General features: G+C 40.1%; 1 long non-coding RNA gene across 1 annotated transcript in view; it reads left to right on the forward strand.

The window, feature by feature from the left end:
* Positions 1-223: 223 nt before the first annotated feature.
* The window catches only part of LOC116689412 (uncharacterized), a 33,140-nt gene continuing 13,967 nt past the window's right edge, over positions 224-19,396 (forward strand). The window contains exons 1-2 of the long non-coding RNA XR_004331984.1: positions 224-234; positions 3,960-3,964. This is a non-coding gene — a long non-coding RNA (uncharacterized LOC116689412). The remainder of the gene's footprint in view (positions 235-3,959; positions 3,965-19,396) is intronic.

Consider the following 19,396-nt stretch of genomic DNA (forward strand, 5'->3'; position numbering starts at 1 on the left):
TGAGCTGAATGAGGCTCTGCAGTCGCCGTGACTGAGATGAACTGTCTCACTCACACACACACACACACACACAACGGTACCGTTTCCTCTGTGAACACAGAAGTCACCGCTGGAGGATCCACCATCAGCATTTAGCATGTTAGCCAAACCCAGCATGCACCTGTCAGGTGTGTTTGATTAGTCACTTCACTGTGCACTGCAGTGTGCTGGACACCTTGATAGTGGTATAAAATAGTGATTTATTTTTACTTCCTCCATGCCCTGGTTACTAGCGTTATAAGGTAATCAGCGGTTTGCGCCAGCTTGTTTCAACCTACAGACACATTCCATTTGCCTAAAAACATACCGCAGAGAACGGTCTACTCGCTACATGTGTTATTAACCCCTAGGTTCATTTTGCGCCGGAATCATCCCTTAAGGCTAGCTGATCTTAGCTCAGTGTGTTAGCATGCAGGCCTGCACTGACTTTTGCAAAAAAGCTTTTATTGTTGCAACCCCATGTGCATGAAATCAGCTTCAGAGTGAACTCCAGTTGAAGGAGTTGGTCTCACTTTATTCTTTTAAAGGCTTTTTAAAAGGACCTTGCAGAAAGTCAATCTGCATGTCACTGTTTTTAAATTGATTTTGGACCCAGGTTTTTTATGAGGACGTTGTTTGCATATGGCTGAACGTGTTTTTATGTATTTATATGTAAGTGTCTTTGTGTCTATTTGACACCGTGCTGCTGCCACTTGCCAGGACACTCTTGTAAAAGAGATTTTTAATCTCAAGGAGTTTTTTTTAATCTTGGTTAAATAAAGATTGAATGAATGAATGAATTAATGATTTGCCTCAGCAAATCAGAAGCTGATAAAATCTAATGACCTTTGCAGGCATTTGTATAAACCAACGTCTTGGACAACTTCCAAATCCAAGCCATGATAATGGCGCTAGATGAAAAGCTAAAGCATCTCCAAAGTTATTATGATTCATCCTTAGAGGCACACGGATGTCTGTACAGCATCGGTTGTTGAAACATTTTCCTCAAAGCAACAATTTCCAACCTCAATATGTAGAATATGCTCCCGTTAACGCCGTTAACCAACAACGTATGGCGGATTAGTTCCGAAATACTCCGCACAATGTGGTGTCGATTCCTAAGCCCTGTTGGGATTTGTAAGAAGGAGGAGAACTCGTACTAGAGGTTGGGAGTCTGGAGGAAAGCTCATCCTGCCATCACTCTTCTTCCTGTCCTCTCCTTCTATAACACCCTAACTCTCCTGAACAACATAAAACACAATATTACCATGGATAACAATGAGCAAGAGATGGCAAATATTCCTCAACATTCATGGTAAAACAGTAGCCCATAGTTCAGGCTTTGTGAAGGATAATCATAATCCAGACAGACAGATTTGCATGTGGTTAAAAGATATAAAAAGAAAAACCTCCATTGTCCAGAAAGAAGTAGAAGAATGTATTCAATCTCTGCACTTCCATTAGCACACTACTGTCACTGACAAGGTGTTTTTTACAGTGTGTGTGATGTCAAATAAATAGAAATTTTAAGTTCTTCATTTTTTTTTTTTGTGAAATATTCTGCCTCCTAGAGTTGCCGTTTGTTCGCAGCATCAGACAAGGCAAATAAATAAGCTCCTGTGCAATTATTCTCAGTAGGCTGAGTCTAAAATGCTCTGAGAGGAAACTCGATGTGCGTAGTACTTTACCTCCGAAAACACCCACTGTTTCCAGTCGCCTGTTATGCAATTGCAATGTTTGCGGCAGGTCAAACCACCTGGGGAGTCCGGAAATGTGTTGATTTTCTGATTGCGTTATGAGAAGCAGCTCGGCTCTGAGCAGCTGTTCTCCCAAACTAAAGCGGGCCTGATCACAGACCAAATGAGACGAATGACAACGACACAGTTTTATGTTTTTGCTTCAGGAGATATCACAAGCAGGTGGAATATATACTCAACCAGTACTGTGTACAGTCATATTATATACGTACATAATGCTACTATAGACAGCAGAGACACTGCACTGATTCTCCATCCCTGTAGGAATATCCTAGAATACTTATATGGATTTGTTTCCATTAGTGTGACGTGGTCTAATCTTGCTTTGGCTAAACTAAATTGGCACTCAGTAAGCTAAAGTAAGCCTCCCCAATCTGGTAGTGAGTCAGAACTCAGGGATTCTTTGATGCTTCCATTCTCCAGTCTGTGGAGAGCTCTGGATGCGAGTGTGACTCACATCAACATAACACACCATCTGAGGGTTATTAGATCTGTGCAAGTTGTGCAGTAACATCAAACCTGCAATAACTGATTCTTTGGCCACTTGGGGGCAGTGTAAACAAGCTGTGAACTAAACACTGACATATTATCACCTTTTAAGTTGATATGGCAAATGTGTTTGCAACAGTTTCCTATGTACACATCCAGCAGACACAGGACGTTGATTAGGTCCTCCTGATTGTGGACTCATGCTAAGTCATGCTATGTATGCAAATACAGTGGTACCTCATGTCTTATTCAGGTCAGTGTCCAACATAACCTCATAACTTGTCTTAAGGCTAGTCCAGACCAACAACGTTTATATATTATACTATAGTACACGCGATTGTGCAGGTACTTTTTTATGTTTATCACACACGCAAACACAACCTCCCTCCGCCCACATGTCAACAAAACAAGTTCCTTCTCGAGTGCAGATGCACCGGAGCTTAGCGCCGCCCACGACAATTGTGATTGGTTCAAAGAAATGCCAATAAACCAGAGAAAGATTTTCACCTATCCAGGAATGTTGTGTAGACCTTGCTTCGGAGGTACGGCTGGCTGAAGATACTATTCTCATGCAAAATAGAAGTTAAACTCTTTCTCCATAGAGGACAGGAAACATATCAGCTGTATGATGAGACAGACCTCAAGCGCTCCCATCATGCAAAGATCATGGAGCAGGTTACCACATAGCACCTACTCATATTAATGCACACACACATAAGGATTAGCTCTACTGCAGTATGGTCAGGCCAACAGTGATTTCTGTCTGTGCTGAGGTGTTTGGGTTCATGATTTAGGTAACCACACATGTTTACGGCATCTGCAATATCTTTGTTTGCATTGAAGGTTCAGCTTAATATCTTGATCATGACTTTAAATACACCTGCAGGAAGACAGAAAGTTCAGAAGTTGGGGAAGGTACGACATGATCAGGGTTAAACTGTACTGTCTGCCTACATTTCTCCTCAATTGAGATTCCATTAAATGCTTCTTTTGAGTCATCAGAGTGTCCCACACCTTCTTCATGCATGTGAATATAAGTTGTGTTTCGGTCCACGTGATTAATGAAAGTCCAGTATTACCTCTCCTTTTAGCATATAGAGAGAATCTGGCTATCTAGCTGACCAACACTAGTTGCTAATTTTAGCAAAAACAGCTACCTGCTGCATCTGGAAACGACGATGACGAGAGCTGTGGGGATGGAGCGAAACAGGAAAGCTGTGGGCCCCAAACCAAAAGAGTGAATTTAAAGATGCTACAAAGCTCAGTATGTGCACTCAGAAGAGCTGTGATAGTTATCAAAAGGACAAAAGCCTGAACAAAGGGTAACAATTCTGAAAAAAAACAACACAAAGTACAGACATCCAACAAGAATCTTGGGCAAATCTTTGCTTTTGTGATCCAAACAATATGCCTGTGAAACAAATGAGCACTTTTAAACAAAGAAGCCTTTTATAATAGCTAAAATGGATTGCTCTCATAGGAGACAAAAATGCCACACTAATTACTGTGAAAAATATGATCACTGAAGGGAGCTGCTATGCTTTGGGCCTTTTTACTAAATTAGTATGTTACACAGTGGAAAGTGTGCTTAATCACTTTTCACAGTGCCAGGCTGCTCGCGAAGGTGAGCCAGGCTAATGGAGCACGGTTCATCACTTGACACACACCCCGTGTAGGGGTAAAGCAAGGAAGGAGAAAGAGTAAGACAGTGATGAAGAGTGTAGAATAGACATGATAGATAGATAGATAGATAGATAGATAGATTTTAGGATACGTCTTGCTACTATACATTACTAAGTTGATGTTGAATATTGCATGTTAATTGAATACTTCCTCTTAAAGTAACTCCTGCAGCACAACCATAATTGACAGTCTAGTTCATAGTGTAGAAAAGTGCCTCCTTTTCTTTGTTACTTCCTTTTTATTATTAGGGGATAACTTTACCTCTTAATGACTCAAACAATTATTCAAAGGCAACCAAAAAAAACTTGTTCACATTAGACTCCAGAAAAGCTTTTTGGCGAGTCATTTGGTGTTTTGATGATGGTAGTGCACAGCGTTATTTAGCATGTCATTCTCGTTATCTGATGCCATAGATTTCCTTGGATTGTGGAGGCACCAGGATGGTGGCTGCAGCTGCTGCCATGGTGAATGCCCAACGCCCTGCAATGCCCTGCACTGCTACTACTATTATTTCTAGCCATAGTTGTGTTATCTTTGGTGTTACCATGATAACCACTGTTCATCATACCCACTGCTATAATTATTGTGAATCATTTTCCTGTATATCTGTGTCTCTCAGTCCCAACCAGCAGCTGCACATGGCTGCCCACCGAGTGCCAGAGTCGGCCTGTTTAAAGGAGGTTTCTCCTCGCCTTTGACACACCAAATGCTTGAACTTGGGCAGAAATGTTGGGTCTCTGTAGATCAGAGTCTGGTCTAGATATGCGTTATCTGGAAAGTGATTTGACTATAAATAAAATTGAATTGAAAAGCGTATGACTCACGTCATTGGTACTTATCAAACCTTCAGCGAGCTGTTGCGGACTGTATAGAAACATCAGCATTAATTATAGTTTTCTACACTTGAGGTTTTTCTTTTCATATGTGGCACTTTCCTGCTATACTCGTCTATCTGTATATAATAGTCTTTACGTAGAACTATTCAAAAACATAAAATGTCAATGCAAGAAAAAAAGATCACAGTTGGAGCAGGGCAGGGAGGAGCCTCCATCACATCACTAGAGATATCATATTTTTAGACAATTTATATTTATAGGAGGTAGAAGGAAACATGACAGAGAAGGTGATGACACGCAACAATCGTTTCCGGTTTGCATTATATATTTGCTCAATTTTTCATTGCCATACAATTTCAGCGTTGCTCTTACAGATGACAGCTTTTATTCTTCTGCTCTATGTGATACAAGATCCACACTTAATACTCTCCAGAGAGTGCTCTCGCCGCCTTCACATGACATTCAGTTTTTTTACGATTGCTATGACAATTTTTTCAATACTTAACACACCAACACAACTACAACACACAACTGGCAAAATGGTTCACTTCATGCTCAAAATCAAACATTGTAAACTAAACTCCAACACTAATAATACACAATAATACACTAATACAATACACTATGTCTACCAAAAGACTGCAAACATGTCCCAAAATCACATAATTCCCCCAATGGTAACATTTAGTCAGTCATTGCACAATGTCATAAAAACACTAATATCAGGGGGAATTACAGAAACCGCATGATTTTATATGTGTCAGGTCTGGCCTTATACAATAGATATTAGAATATTGTGTTGACCATAGATTGTGTTTTACACTGCAGTTTATCTTGACGCCTCTCTACATTTTTGTTTACTTGGGTTTAGTAAATGCTGCATTTTGTTTCTCTTGCTGCAGAAATCCAATACAAAAATGATTGAACATTTCAACGTAGCGTTATAGAATGTGTCACTGCCCGATGTGAGTCGAGTGCTGAATGCGTCGCTTTGCGACAAGTAGCATATAAGATGCTAACGAGAGACTTCTGTAATATCAATACAATAAAAAAGGACTTCCTTAACGTTGGTCCACTGCTGGCTGGAAATCATTCCTACCACAGCCAATAAAACTCTTTAACATGTCATCAGTGGGTGCTAGATAGGACCCTGATACTCACAAAGTGCAACCTGCACAACTGGTTTATTTACATTTTAGCTTACTATTTAAGCAGTTGCACATTTTGTTTTCCCATCCTGTATATATTCAAATATCTGTTCTAATATTTTTATTCCTATCATTATTATTTCATGCTTATTTTATGTATGTAATGTACACTCACCGGCCACTTTATTAGGAACACCTGTCCAACTGCTCGTTAACACTTAATTTCTAAGCAGCCAATCAAATGGCGGCAACTCAGTGCATTTAGGCATGTAGACATGGTCAAGAGAATCTCCTGCAGTTCAAACCGAGCATCAGTATGGGGAAGAAAGGTGATTTGAGTGACTTTGAACGTGGCATGATTGTTGGTGCCAGAAGGGCTGGTCTGAGTATTTCAGAAACTGCTAATCTACTGGGATTTTCACGCACAACCATCTCTAGGGTTTACAGAGAATGGTCCGAAAAAGAAAAAACATCCAGTGAGCGGCAGTTCTGTGGGCGGAAATGCCTTGTTGATGCCAGAGGTCAGAGGAGAATGGCCAGACTGGTTCGAGCTGATAGAAGGGCAACAGTGACTCAAATAACCACCCGTTACAACCAAGGTGGGCAGAAGAGCATCTCTGAACGCACAGTACGTCCAACTTTGAGGCAGATGGGCTACAGCAGCAGAAGACCACATCGGGTGCCACTCCTTTCAGCTAAGAACAGGAAACTGAGACTACAATTTGCACAAGCTCATCGAAATTGGACAATAGAAGATTGGAAAAACGTTGCCTGGTCTGATGAGTCTCGATTTCTGCTGCGACAGTCGGATGGTAGGGTCAGAATTTGGCGTCTACAACATGAAAGCATGGATCCATCCTGCCTTGTATCAACGGTTCAGGCTGGTGGTGGTGGTGTCATGGTGTGGGGAATATTTTCTTGGCACTCTTTGGGCCCCTTGGTACCAATTGAGCATTGTTGCAACGCCACAGCCTACCTGAGTATTGTTGCTGACCATGTCCATCCCTTTATGACCATAATGTACCCAACTTCTGATGGCTACTTTCAGCAGGATAATGCGCCATGTCATAAAGCTGGAATCATCACAGACTGGTTTCTTGAACATGACAATGAGTTCGCTGTACTCAAATGGCCTCCACAGTCACCAGATCTCAATCCAATAGAGCATCTTTGGGATGTGGTGGAACGGGAGATTCGCATCATGGATGTGCAGCCGACAAATCTGCGGCAACTGTGTGATGCCATCATGTCAATATGGACCAAACTCCCTGAGGAATGCTTCCAGCACCTTGTTGAATCTATGCCACGAAGAATTGAGGCAGTTCTGAAGGCAAAAGGGGGTCCAACCCCGTTACTAGCATGGGGTACCTCATAAAGTGGCCGGTGAGTGTATATTGTATCCCATTTATATTTATATTCTGTGCTGTGTGACTAATGTATGTTTCCTGCTGTAACACCATCATTTCCCATATTTTTTAGATCAATAAATATCTGTCTGTCTATTTACAAGCTAGCATCCAACACAACAAAGGCTGTCAGCTGAATGTTGTTTTGAGCTAACGTTAGCAACCAAACAGCCATAGATGGCTACAACGTTTTTGAAATGATTTCCATCTTCTGTTATTTTTTGTAATGAGAAAAGTTTATTATTTCGTGGATTTCACAAAATTTCAGTATGACAGTTATGTCGTAACCGGTTTAAATCTGAGCATGCCCAGACTCACATCTGCACTCGACTTACAACAGATAGAGACAGAATGTACGGTTTATGAAAATAGGGAAACAGAGACAGAATTGTCCTGGTACTTTGATTGATTTGATTTGATTGGTCACTTTGGTTACTGTAATCCTTACTGTCAAAGTACAACACTCACTGTAACATGTAAAGAATACTGTAATAACAGATGGTCATGTGATGGAAAGAACCTCAACCCCGGAGTGTGCTTTCTAGATGGGAATCAGCTGGGATTTATCTATCTGCATAACTTCAATCAGCGGTTTCCCTCATCTACTGTAACAATACAATACATGTAAAATGCAGGGGATATATTTGTGTTTCAATTTACAATGTGAACAGCTGTTCTCTTTGACTTTAGCCTAAGTTAGGTTTAGAACATGAGGTTATCTGTTCTGACTTAAAGTGTGAAAGCATTTGCAAATTTGTCAGTAAAAATCCCTTTTTATGGTCTTGGTTGAGCTTGTGTGTAAAAGATGTTACAAGCATTTTACATTTTGTGTTAACTGAAGGCATTTTGTGTCAAAGCAACAAGAAATGTGTTAACTGTATAGCCTACACAGACAGATGTTGTGCGAACTGTGTTAAGAGTCTAGGAAAGTTGTGAAAAGTATTGAAAAGATTGTCATAGCAATCGTACAAAAACTGTAAATAAGGGACATTATAATTCTGAATGTTATATCCATGCAGTGGTAAGGCACAATTTTATCAGCAAGCAGTTGTGGGAGTCTTGTGAAAGTGGTGCTGGGGGTGGGGGGGGGTTATGACTATGGAAAGGATACAGTACACCACAAGAAGTTTGAACTAACTGCTCGAATTTAATGTTTGCATCTCCGTCTCTCAGCCACTGTTTGATGGATTTTTATGTATGTCTATGCATACTATGTGACACAGAACTGTATTTACTGGTTAATAAAATCACAATGTCTTCATAAAAATTGGTTGAAGGAAATAGAAAGTAATCTACAAAGGCCGTGGTGTGTAAAATTGGATTTTCCATAGGAGCCACAGAGAGGAACAGTTGTCGATAGAGGTGGATGCACACTAGTGTGTTTATCATTTTGCCTTTTTAATGCAGCCAAAAACGTTCATGAAGAATAATAGTCCTATATACATTTTCCTTTGCATCCATTGTTTGAGGATCATAGTTATTGGGCAACATACCACCAATACCATATCCCATTTGTCTGACTCAGCATTTCGCTGTAATTTAAATAGGTGCATTGATTCTGAACAAATGTGGCAGAGTTGCGATCCCGAAGTAGACCTGTCGCAAACACTGTGCATTTCACAGTACATTACCAATACAATAACGCAACACCTTGTACACTTTCATCTGTAATCAAACACTGCAACGACGTTTCTTCAAATGAATCCAAGATTACACTAATTGGATTGTCAGAAAAATTGGAAAGACTGTTCAATTGTTCAACTCGTTCAATTGGTAGTTACATTTCGGGGAAAAATGCTTTGGTAGGGATCCAACCACGCTGCACCTCCCTCATAAAGACAGTTTGCTCTTAGAATATCCCGACCTGGCCCCTTCTCCCAGCGGGTCAGGGAACTCATAGAGCACTATGCATGTGGTTATGCTAAATCATCAACAGGACAATGTAAGTAAATTCCTGTAACCTGTAAGAATGTCTATTTTTTATTGGTAAACATTAAATTTAATAATAATAGTGAGATATATGTAAGGGATTGTGTTTGAGTGGGACGTTTAGGGACAGTTTTATTTCACAAACTTTGTGTTTAACTTCCTCCGAAATTATTACTGGAAAGGTACGCATTTTTTCAGTTTAGCTCAGTTTACTTTTGGTGATTTCATTAGCATTGGATGGCAATAGAACTGAAACGGGACCGCAATTTGTGTTTTGAATAAGATGACTTGAAATTTAGCACACACATTTACGTTTTTCTCTTTGGTTTATGACACTACAAAAACGCAAAGTAAATAACTTTCCCTTCAGCTTAATCTCAATAAATACATACACTACCTGTTAAAAGTTTGGGGTCACTTATACATTTCCATACCACTCCATTATAGACTGAATACCAGCTGATCTGAGTGTGGGGGGGGGGGGCTGATCTTTAATGCAATATATACTGTACATCAGCAACAGTTCATCCAATGTTCCAAAAGCTAATGCATTACTCATTTAATATCATTTTAAAAAATAACCGAGAAAACAGTGGAGAACCCTTTTGCAATTATGTAAGAACATAATGTAATCTGAAAACTGCCCTGGTTAAAAAAACAATGCAACTGGTCTCAGCTGGTATTCTGTCTACAATGGAGTGCAATGGGAGTGTCTAAGAAACTCCAAACTTTTGGCTGGTATGTTACAGTAGGTGCAGAAAAATGCAGAATATGTCGGCAACGGGACAAGATGTTGGTATTGGAAGTGTTCTGGTTTCCGTTTGTAGTCTGGGTAGTATTGACCAATCCCATTTGGGGGAGCTTTGGTTGCATGAAGGTACAGTCCCTGTGGAGCGCAGCAAAGGGCGGAACTCACAGGCCGAAAGGCAATCTCTGAACCCATTGGTTATTGGCTTCTTCATTCTTTTTTTAAATGTATCTGCATTCATGTTCATACATATGTTCAAACAGATTAACTGCAATATCATCTGGACCTAAAACACCTGCATGAAGTATTGGCTGTAAACAATTGCAGACGCCAGAAGAGGAAGTATCAGTCGGATATCCCCTGGCTACACCCTAACCCCAGAAATGAGTTCCTGTCCCCCGCATAACCACGTCACAGCCACCTGTTGACAACGTCTGCCCTCCATTAACAATGTGTTCATCCTGTTGCAATATCTTTTCCCAAGGTGTGCTGTCCCAGGATTACACTCGTGCATCTGGTAACCAAAAAATAGTTGGCTACACTCTTTTTAGAAAAAAAGCCACATATAGCTACAAGCAGAAAAAGAGGTAAAGGATAAATGCTTTGTCTCTGGTGTAACTCATCAATCGTTGTGAGAATTTGTTCTGTACTGACCCCCCCCATCACCCCAGTGGCCTCTGCTCTGCTATCACTGATTGCGTCGCTGTGCACCAACACAATTAAGGCAGCTTATGCAAGATGTTGAGGAGCATGTTCAAACAGATGCCCTTTGTAACTTGTACTTGTGACCAAATATCCCCACTGTTTTCCTTTTCCTTCAAACCATCATGTCTCTTTTTTGTTTTCAACAATGGATCCAAATGAGATCTCCGATACAAAGCATTATAATGCAGAGAGTTAATAGGGCACGTGTACCCAGGACCATCTGTCCAGGCGCTCTTTCTCATGCAAACTGAATCATTCTTCAGCCGCTGCCAGTAAAGATACATTTTGTCTATATTTAAATCCAGCCTCCTAATGACTGTATAGGTCTCCCTGCTGGCAGAATCTACAGACCAAAGTTATTTTAACTAAGGTTGATGGGGAGAGATTTGTCAAGCATCGACTCATATAATGTAACACTGCTATTTTAGACCGTTTCACTCACTAAAATGTGTATGTGCGATGGCATTGACTGACTGGGTTTTTTCATGATCACAAAGGCTTATTCCTTCAACTAGTGGCCTAATTCCTCTGTAATCTTGCTTCTTTGTGCCCGGGCAAGAAATCAAACATAAACCATCAAAGCAGACCTCAGTGAGCCACTTTGGACCCACAAACGAACATTCTTCTCGCGTTCAGTAATTACAGTAATATGTCAGCCTGAATCATTATGAAAATGACCACTTAGACCACATACAGTCAAAACTAAGATATTTAGAGGTTAGTGGATTTCTACTGCAAAGCCTTTGAGCCAACATTAGAAAACTGCCTCTTTGGATCTGGGGAACTAAATGCCGAGTTATCATCCAGACGTTGATTTAACGTTGAGATGTGTTAAGAAAGGATGCAGGACGGTTACATTTATTTTTTACTCTCAACAGTTTTACAGCAATCCCGGTTAATATGTTACAAAAAGCAATTGAATGGCATTTTACCACACACAGGGCACACTACCTGTCCATGTTGGTTGGAATAAAGTAAAGTGAATAAGTCAAGACAGATTTGTTATTGTTACGACACATTTATGTTCCCATAAGGCACGTCTTCGCTGTGATGGATGCAACCTGGTTGGCTTAAGATGACAAAGACAACCAAAGAGTTTATGAAGAAACATTGAAAATTTTTTATTTATTTATTTTATTCAGCTGCTCTAACTGCCAAACTTTCTCACCATTAAACATTTTCATTTCTATCAAAATGATGTTCTTCCCTTGACTTTGCTGAGATTACTGTACTAGTGTAATATCATTTTTCAAGTTAATATTTTTTTATGACTTCTGCGCCTATCTTAAATCTTTTTCTTTTTATGTTTGCCTTCTGTTAGCACTGCACAGAAAAAAAAAAACACACTAAAAGATATTGCGTCTGACCATTGGCGAGTCAGAGAAGATGTACGGGAGAGAGAAGCTGAGACAAAGAAGAAGGAACTTTTCATCATTTCTACATGTGCAATCGTATAAGCGGATTTTTTTAAACTAAAGTTTTAAAGTGAAGGTTAACTTATTTAAACCTAGCGAACAATAATATGTTGTAAAAATGAATAAATACACTGTTGTGAAAAGGCTTCACTGTCATAAGACCTTGCAACATGGTATCAACATCGGGCATCAATGTCGATTCCATACTTCCATGCCTTTTGAAAATCAAATTTCCGCTAAGGTCATTTTTATAACATAATGCTGAACCCCTTGGATGATTCGAAGCAGAAAGACAAACTAGCCTTGAGGGCCCTTTTTTCTTTAAGTGGGCTAGTAGTTTTGGAAAGTTTGTCCTTCACTGCTCTCTGTTCATCAGATAGATACCTAAGCTTTACAAACTGATTGTTGAAAGGAAAGGATGGTGGCGTGCTTTACTCCTAGCTTCTAATTTCTCAAGTAGGAATGTAGAGTGTATACAAAGTCCGGAATTAATCCACATAGTAAGCCTTTACAGTAAAACCATTGCTGTGGCAGCATTATACACAGCGTGGCATATCTGAAGATGACATGTTGACAGCCAAGATAGCAGCTATGCTACAGCTTATTGGCATTTTCATGGCAAAACTCCTGCTTCCATAGGTCATTCGTTCAAGCAGCAATTACGACTCATTTTAACATCCATAGCGGTGGTGCCCTCTAGTGGCATCCAGTAACTTTTAATGGGAGCAAAGCAGAAAGTAAGGTGACAATTTCCGTGTTCCGGTACGTATAAAAATAAGTGGCCAGTTATTTATGAAATGTTATGACTTTAAGAAACCAACGGAAAAGCATTTAATGCTTTAGAGCATAACTTTACGTAAATGAACGTCCATTACATTCAAGCCGTTGCCAAATGAGTTGCTACAAAGCCAATTAAGACTTTCAGCGCCGCACAACTCTCTCTGGATTTCTCAGTGTGACTATGTTCAGGAGATTGTGGCGTCAGGCGACATTCCCACGCAGAAACCCGAGTCCATCATGGTTTATTAAACCTGTGTGTCCTCCTTGGCTACTATTACAGTTTTTTACAATTGCTATGACAGATTTTTCAATACTTTTAACAATTTTCCAAATTTCTTAACACAGTTAGCACTACATCCTCATGTGTAAGCTATACTGTTAACACATTTCTTGTTGCTTTAACACATAATGCATACAATTAACACAAATTTAAAATGCTTAAACTCCTTTTGCACACAAGCTCAAACAAGACCAAAACAATAGATTTTTACAGCCATATTAACCAATGCTTTAACACTGTATGTCTGAACAGATAACACTATGTTCTAAACCTACCTTTACAGATTAAAGTCAAAGTGAACAACTATTCATATTGTGGATTGAAAAACAAATATATTCCCTGTCTTTTATTCCATTGCTAATGAGAAACGGCTTATTGAAGCTATGCAATTGTTGAAATCACAGCTGATTCCCATCTAGGAAGCACACTGTGTTGAGGTTCTTTCAATCACATGATCCTATGTTCTAAAAGAGGACTCTTTGGGCTGGTCCTGGCTGGAAAAGGAACAATTTAAAGCAACACAAAGAAAAAAGGAAAGAAATGCCTGCACGGGGGCGAGGAAGACGAATACCAGGACAAGGAAGAGGAGTTAGAATGCGTGCTGGCGCTCAAAGAAGGACAGAGCTAGGGTAACTGATCATAAAAGAGCTACAATCAGTGACCATGTCATAAACCACAGGCTATCATAGAGAGAGGCTGGTGAACGAGGAAAGTCAAAAATCAGCCAGGACACAGTGGCATCTACTGTCCGTATTTTCAGAGAAACCAACATGTAGGATATTGCTTCTCCTACAGCAAAGTGTACATACTGTAAAATTACCATTTACAGTATTAGAGCGACTTTCTGCCTGGACATACAGTCCAGAGTTGTAGAGGACAACCTTGTCTTTGGGAACATTGCAGCAATCAGCATAACATCCATTTCTCGGACTCTAGCTAAACACAGAGTCCGAATGAAACAACTGTACAAAGTTCATTTTGAAAGGAACACTGAACGCATCAAAGAATTCCGTCACCAATACGTCCAGGTATGCAATACAGTCATTACTGTAAACTACTCTATAAACCTGGAGTACATTAGGACATACAGTAGAAATACAGTACAGCACAGTTACATACAATGTCTAATTACTTTCAGAGAGTCATGGAGTTGGAGGCCAATCAAGTCCCACATGAAATTATCTATGTTGATGAGGCTGGCTTCAACTTGGTAAAAAAAAGACGTCACCGTGGGAGAAACATAATTGGAAAAAGGGCCGTGCCGGGCCAGAGAGGAGCCAACATCACCATGTGCAAATAAAGTCTTTACTGCAGCAATTCTGTCTCTGTTTTTTTTTTTCCATAAACTGTACATTCTATGAAGCTACTCTGAGATGGTCATTCATTTTTTGTATTGAATTTTTTCAACAAAAGAAATAAAATGCATGTGCGCAACACAATCTCTGATCAATGCAATACACTGTCTATTGTGTAAGGGCATACCTGACACATCTAAAATAATGAAGTTTTTGTAATGTCAGCTGATGATAGTGTTTTTTTTTGTCATTGTGTTATGATTGACTAAATGTTCCTGTTGGAGGAGAACATGTGTTAGTGTTTGGAATAATTATTTGATTTTGAAACATGTTTGCAGTGTTTTGTTAGACATAGTGTGTTGTGTTAGTGTATTATTGTATTTTGAAAATTAGTTTTGGAGTTTAGTTTACAATGTGTGATTTTGAGCATGAAATTAACTGTTTTGCCAATTGTGTGTTTAGGGTGTGTTGGGGTGTTAAGAGTTTAGGAAACTTGTTAAATGTATTGAAAAATCTGTCATAGCAATTGTAAAAAACTGTAACTGCGTGTAGGAGGGGTGAGGGCGCATCATGTGGACGCGCCGACAGTGTTGTTGATGTCATTACTTGCCCCTCCTGTTTGACCCCTTTAAAAAATGTCTATATCTGAAATATGAGTTTCTTTTTAACCTAATTACCACAAAAAATGGATTGGATTCCGTACAACACTCTCCGCACACACTTTGCAAATACAATTGATCACTTTCATTCATCTGATCTTAAATATCAGTCAAAATAATTCATAATTTCTGCCTTTTTTAACTCAAATATCAGGTGTGACTATATATAAATGTTATCGACCATGAATTCAAAAAAGTAGTGTTAAACTAGTGTTTAAAAAAGTCTGAAAAAGGACAAAAATTTAAAGATTTTGTCTGTTTTTGACCCGGGAGGACAACACAAGGGTTAGAATGGGGGGGGGGGGGGGGGGGGGGACAGAAACTACGCACTAAAACTATAATGTTGAGTTCAATGCCACATGATTTTAACCCAAACCACCATCTTTTTCTAAACTTAAGTAAGTAGTTTTGGTGCCTAAACATAACCATCTAAAGCATGTTTAAAAAGGTGATTGTTCAGAAAAATCATCCTCATCATCATCATCATCATCATCATCATCATCATCCGGTATGGAGGACTTGTTTCATTATTGTGTATGTGGTGCTGAAAGCTCACATTTGTTGAGTAAGTATCTGTTGAGTTTAACAGTGGCTTTACGTATGGCCAGGATAGCTCAGTGGGTGGAGCGGGGGGGGTTTTCCCCTCGACGCAGCGGCCGCAGGTTCGACTCCGACCTGCTGCCCTTTGCTGCTTGGCATTCCACCTCTCTCTCCCCTTTCATGTCTTCATCAGTCCTTTGAAAACAAAGGCCTAAAAATGCCCCAAAAAATAATTTCAACAGTTCTTTTCCTTGAGTATTCTAGCGCCATATTCATTTTTGGTCATCTCCTGGCTTGTTAACAACATTTCCTGATACATTCTTTCGAGATGTACTGTATCTTAATGTTAAACCATCTAATTTTCAACCCTTTCAGTCTGGTGCTAGTGGGATCACCGGAGGTGAGTAACGATTGGTGCATTTCCTCATGGGGAATCTCCACCGTATAGATGCCATACCTCTGCTGACGCCTACAGTGCATGAGCCATATACTTTGACATAGAGAGTTCAGTGGGCTGTGTTGACAGGGCGTTTATGGGCAGTTATAAAACACGAATGTCTTTATCAAGCATTTCTTCTGACAGCCAAATCGGGAGCAATGCTAAAACAACACTGTGCAGCAGCCCTTGTCATGCTTAGTTGTTAGCCAGGAAATAATTCCGCTAACATCGCAAGAAGGTTATTTATCTTGGCCAGCCACTGGCCCGGGGCTGGTAAAGGCAAAGCACTTAATAGCAAACAAGACATCTTTTTTTTCAAATGACTCAACAGTCATCTAAAAACAGAGCTGACCAGTGGCCTGTGGCTATTGTTAGTGTCTGGTGTGACTTATTGCATTATGTCACCGCACCACGCAGAGGGGCAAATACGGGCTTAGCATAAATTAAAGTCTCCCGAAATAACACTGTAGAAGTTCGGGAAAAACAAAGCAGGCGAAGCGAGGCGAGCTCCGTCCACCACGGAGCCGGGATGGAGGATGGAGGGATTCCTTCTCTTCCTCTGTGCTGGAACAGATCGATGTAAACCAACAAAATTAAAGCAGCGCAAATTAGGAAAAAATCATGAGTTGAAATGTACTTATATTCTAATGCCCAATAAGTAGTTCAAATGTTTAACCTAAACATGTTTTATTATGAATGAAAACTGCAGCTAAATTACCATAATTATGCATCAGTTAGATTTTAAATATATTAACATACATTATGAACTTCGTTATATTTTGGTGTATATTCTTTGGTGTATATATATTCTTGTGTGTGTGTGTATATGTGACTGTGCTATATTTTATTAATGACCTCCCTCTTTCCATGCATTTTAATACCGTTCAATATCGCAATATGGTGAAAAATTTAACAGGATCTTCCTGGCCAGTTGGTCCAGAGCCGGCACAATCTGCCATTGGGAAGGGGAGCAGCCCATGACCCACTTCATGTTTTTTTCTAACACACACACTCACACACACACGCACACCCACACACACACACAATCTTTGATCTCCAACTAAAGCAATAACACTGATCCATATTCAGAAAGACATAGGGGGCCACATAGTTATTTAAAGTGGTTCCAGCCCACAGTGCGTCAGATGTTCAGTAGGTTGCTGCTTGTCTCTTTTTGTCTTTCACTGGGTTCATTTTTTATTTCCCGCTCTGCCTTTTTGAGGACTAACTCCACCAATGAGCAGGAGCATTTTTACTACACAAAATTATGTTGATTTTTTTTAGACTCTTCTAAATTCTTCCATTCCGTTGAACAATTTCAACTCTTTAAAATTATTCAAAGAAAACAAGGCAAAGAAAACTTTGGTGGAACGTGTCAAATTGACTTTCGACTGCATGATGTATTATGCAGTCGAAACCCAACACACCTTTGCGTTATGGGGTCACCCGCCTAAAACACTGGGAAACGCTCATTTAAATGACGCCACTTAGTGTGACAACAGCCCCCAGGAGGAAATCATCTTCAAAGGAGCTTCAATTTGCTTGTCGGCCTCGCTAATATTACAATTATCCAATTCCAGCTGTTGCGGTTTCAGTTCTTCAATGTTACTCAATAAGCGGCATTTCATTTAATTGCAATTCTATTAACTAACCTACACAAATACAGATTTAAAATGTGTATTCCTCAATATTTAAAAACAACAATATATGAGCCGCATGCTTTGCACAGGTTTTACATTTGTTATGAGACAACAGCCAGTTGGATGACTCACAGATCCAGAGCTACGGTGGCTGACAGGGGCCAACGCTACAACTTAACTTAACCCGACCGTGGGTCAAAATGTAAAATTACAACTTTTTTTTCAACGTTTTGTTCTTTTTTTTATTGACACTTTTGTTTGCTTTTCAACGTTTGTTACTTTTTTTAAAATGTTTTTTAATTACTTTTTTCCACGTTATGTCACTGTGAGTTTTTCCCCCACATTTAAGCTCTTTTCAACGTTCATTTATGAAAATGAAGAAAAAAAATCAAATGATATGCTATTGAATAAAAACACCCAAATTCAAGGTAATTGCTGGGAACCTCCACGTTATTTCTTTAGACAAAAACAAAAAGAAACCCAAAATAATACATGGAAAACTTTTTGAAAACAGGTCAAAGTTGACGTGAGGACAACAGGAGGGTTAACGAAACACACGCAAATAGACAAAACACAAGCAAATTAAGAAAACGCCTTCAATTTTTGACAATACACGCACAGCATTTAGCAAACGCGCTGCAGATACAGAGACGATGCAGAAAGAACACAATGCGACAAAATCCAGATCACACAACGGAAGTTCTCCAGGCCTCTAGGGGGAGCCCTAAGTGGAACAGCTTTATTGACCCCCTCGGGAGAGAGAGAGAGAGAGAGAGAGAGAGAGAGAGAGAGAGAGAGAGAGAGAGAGAGAGCGCCTGCTCAATCTCAGAGCTGTGTGTACCGTTGAGGAGCGGTGGGCAACTGCTTTGAGATCATTTATACATATTAAGTCTGCTTTATATTTGTTTTCTCTCGTTTGGTGGGTGTGTCTCCAGTTCATTGGCTCAGGTCCCTGGTGACACTCAATCAGCAGAGACGTGTCTGTGTAAGCAAACGGCAGAGGGCTCTCTCTGGGGGGGGGGGGGGGGGTCAACATTCAACATGTCCACATGGAGCTCAACATCCGTTGTGTAATCTGGATGCGGCTTTGCTTTTGTTGCATTTGTTCGGGGATTGCTTTCTTTTGCATCGTTTCTGTATTTGCAGCACACGTGTGGATTTGGTTGCGTGTTGTCAAATTATGAAGATGTTTTCTTAATTTGCATGTGTCTATTTGTGTGTGTTTCATTGAGTTGCTGTGATTTTGGCCCCAGTCGGCCACCATACGCATCGTTCACAGATCATAGGTGCAAAAAGGGTTATAAACAGAAAGCAGAGGCAGGCCGTCACATGGACCCAGTGAAAATGTGCAATGAAGCCACTCTAGCATGCTAGTTCCTTTCATCCCGTGCCAACCCACCACACAGTTGCAGTAAAGGATGCACAGAATTGTTGGCAAAGATTAATAAAGGAAAGTTCTTGTTGAAGCCTGATGAAATCCAAAGGCCTCCACTGGAGATAAGAGACCTCCTGTCACAGCAAGGTGGGCTTTACACGGTCCTACTGAAAGAATAATGCATAGGTGCCTGGAGAGATTGTGTGGGGGGGGGGGGATCTATGCTATGTTTCTGACTTACATCGTAGCAATCT

Source organism: Etheostoma spectabile, chromosome 1, assembly GCF_008692095.1.
Source record: "Etheostoma spectabile isolate EspeVRDwgs_2016 chromosome 1, UIUC_Espe_1.0, whole genome shotgun sequence".
NCBI lineage: Eukaryota > Metazoa > Chordata > Actinopteri > Perciformes > Percidae > Etheostoma > Etheostoma spectabile.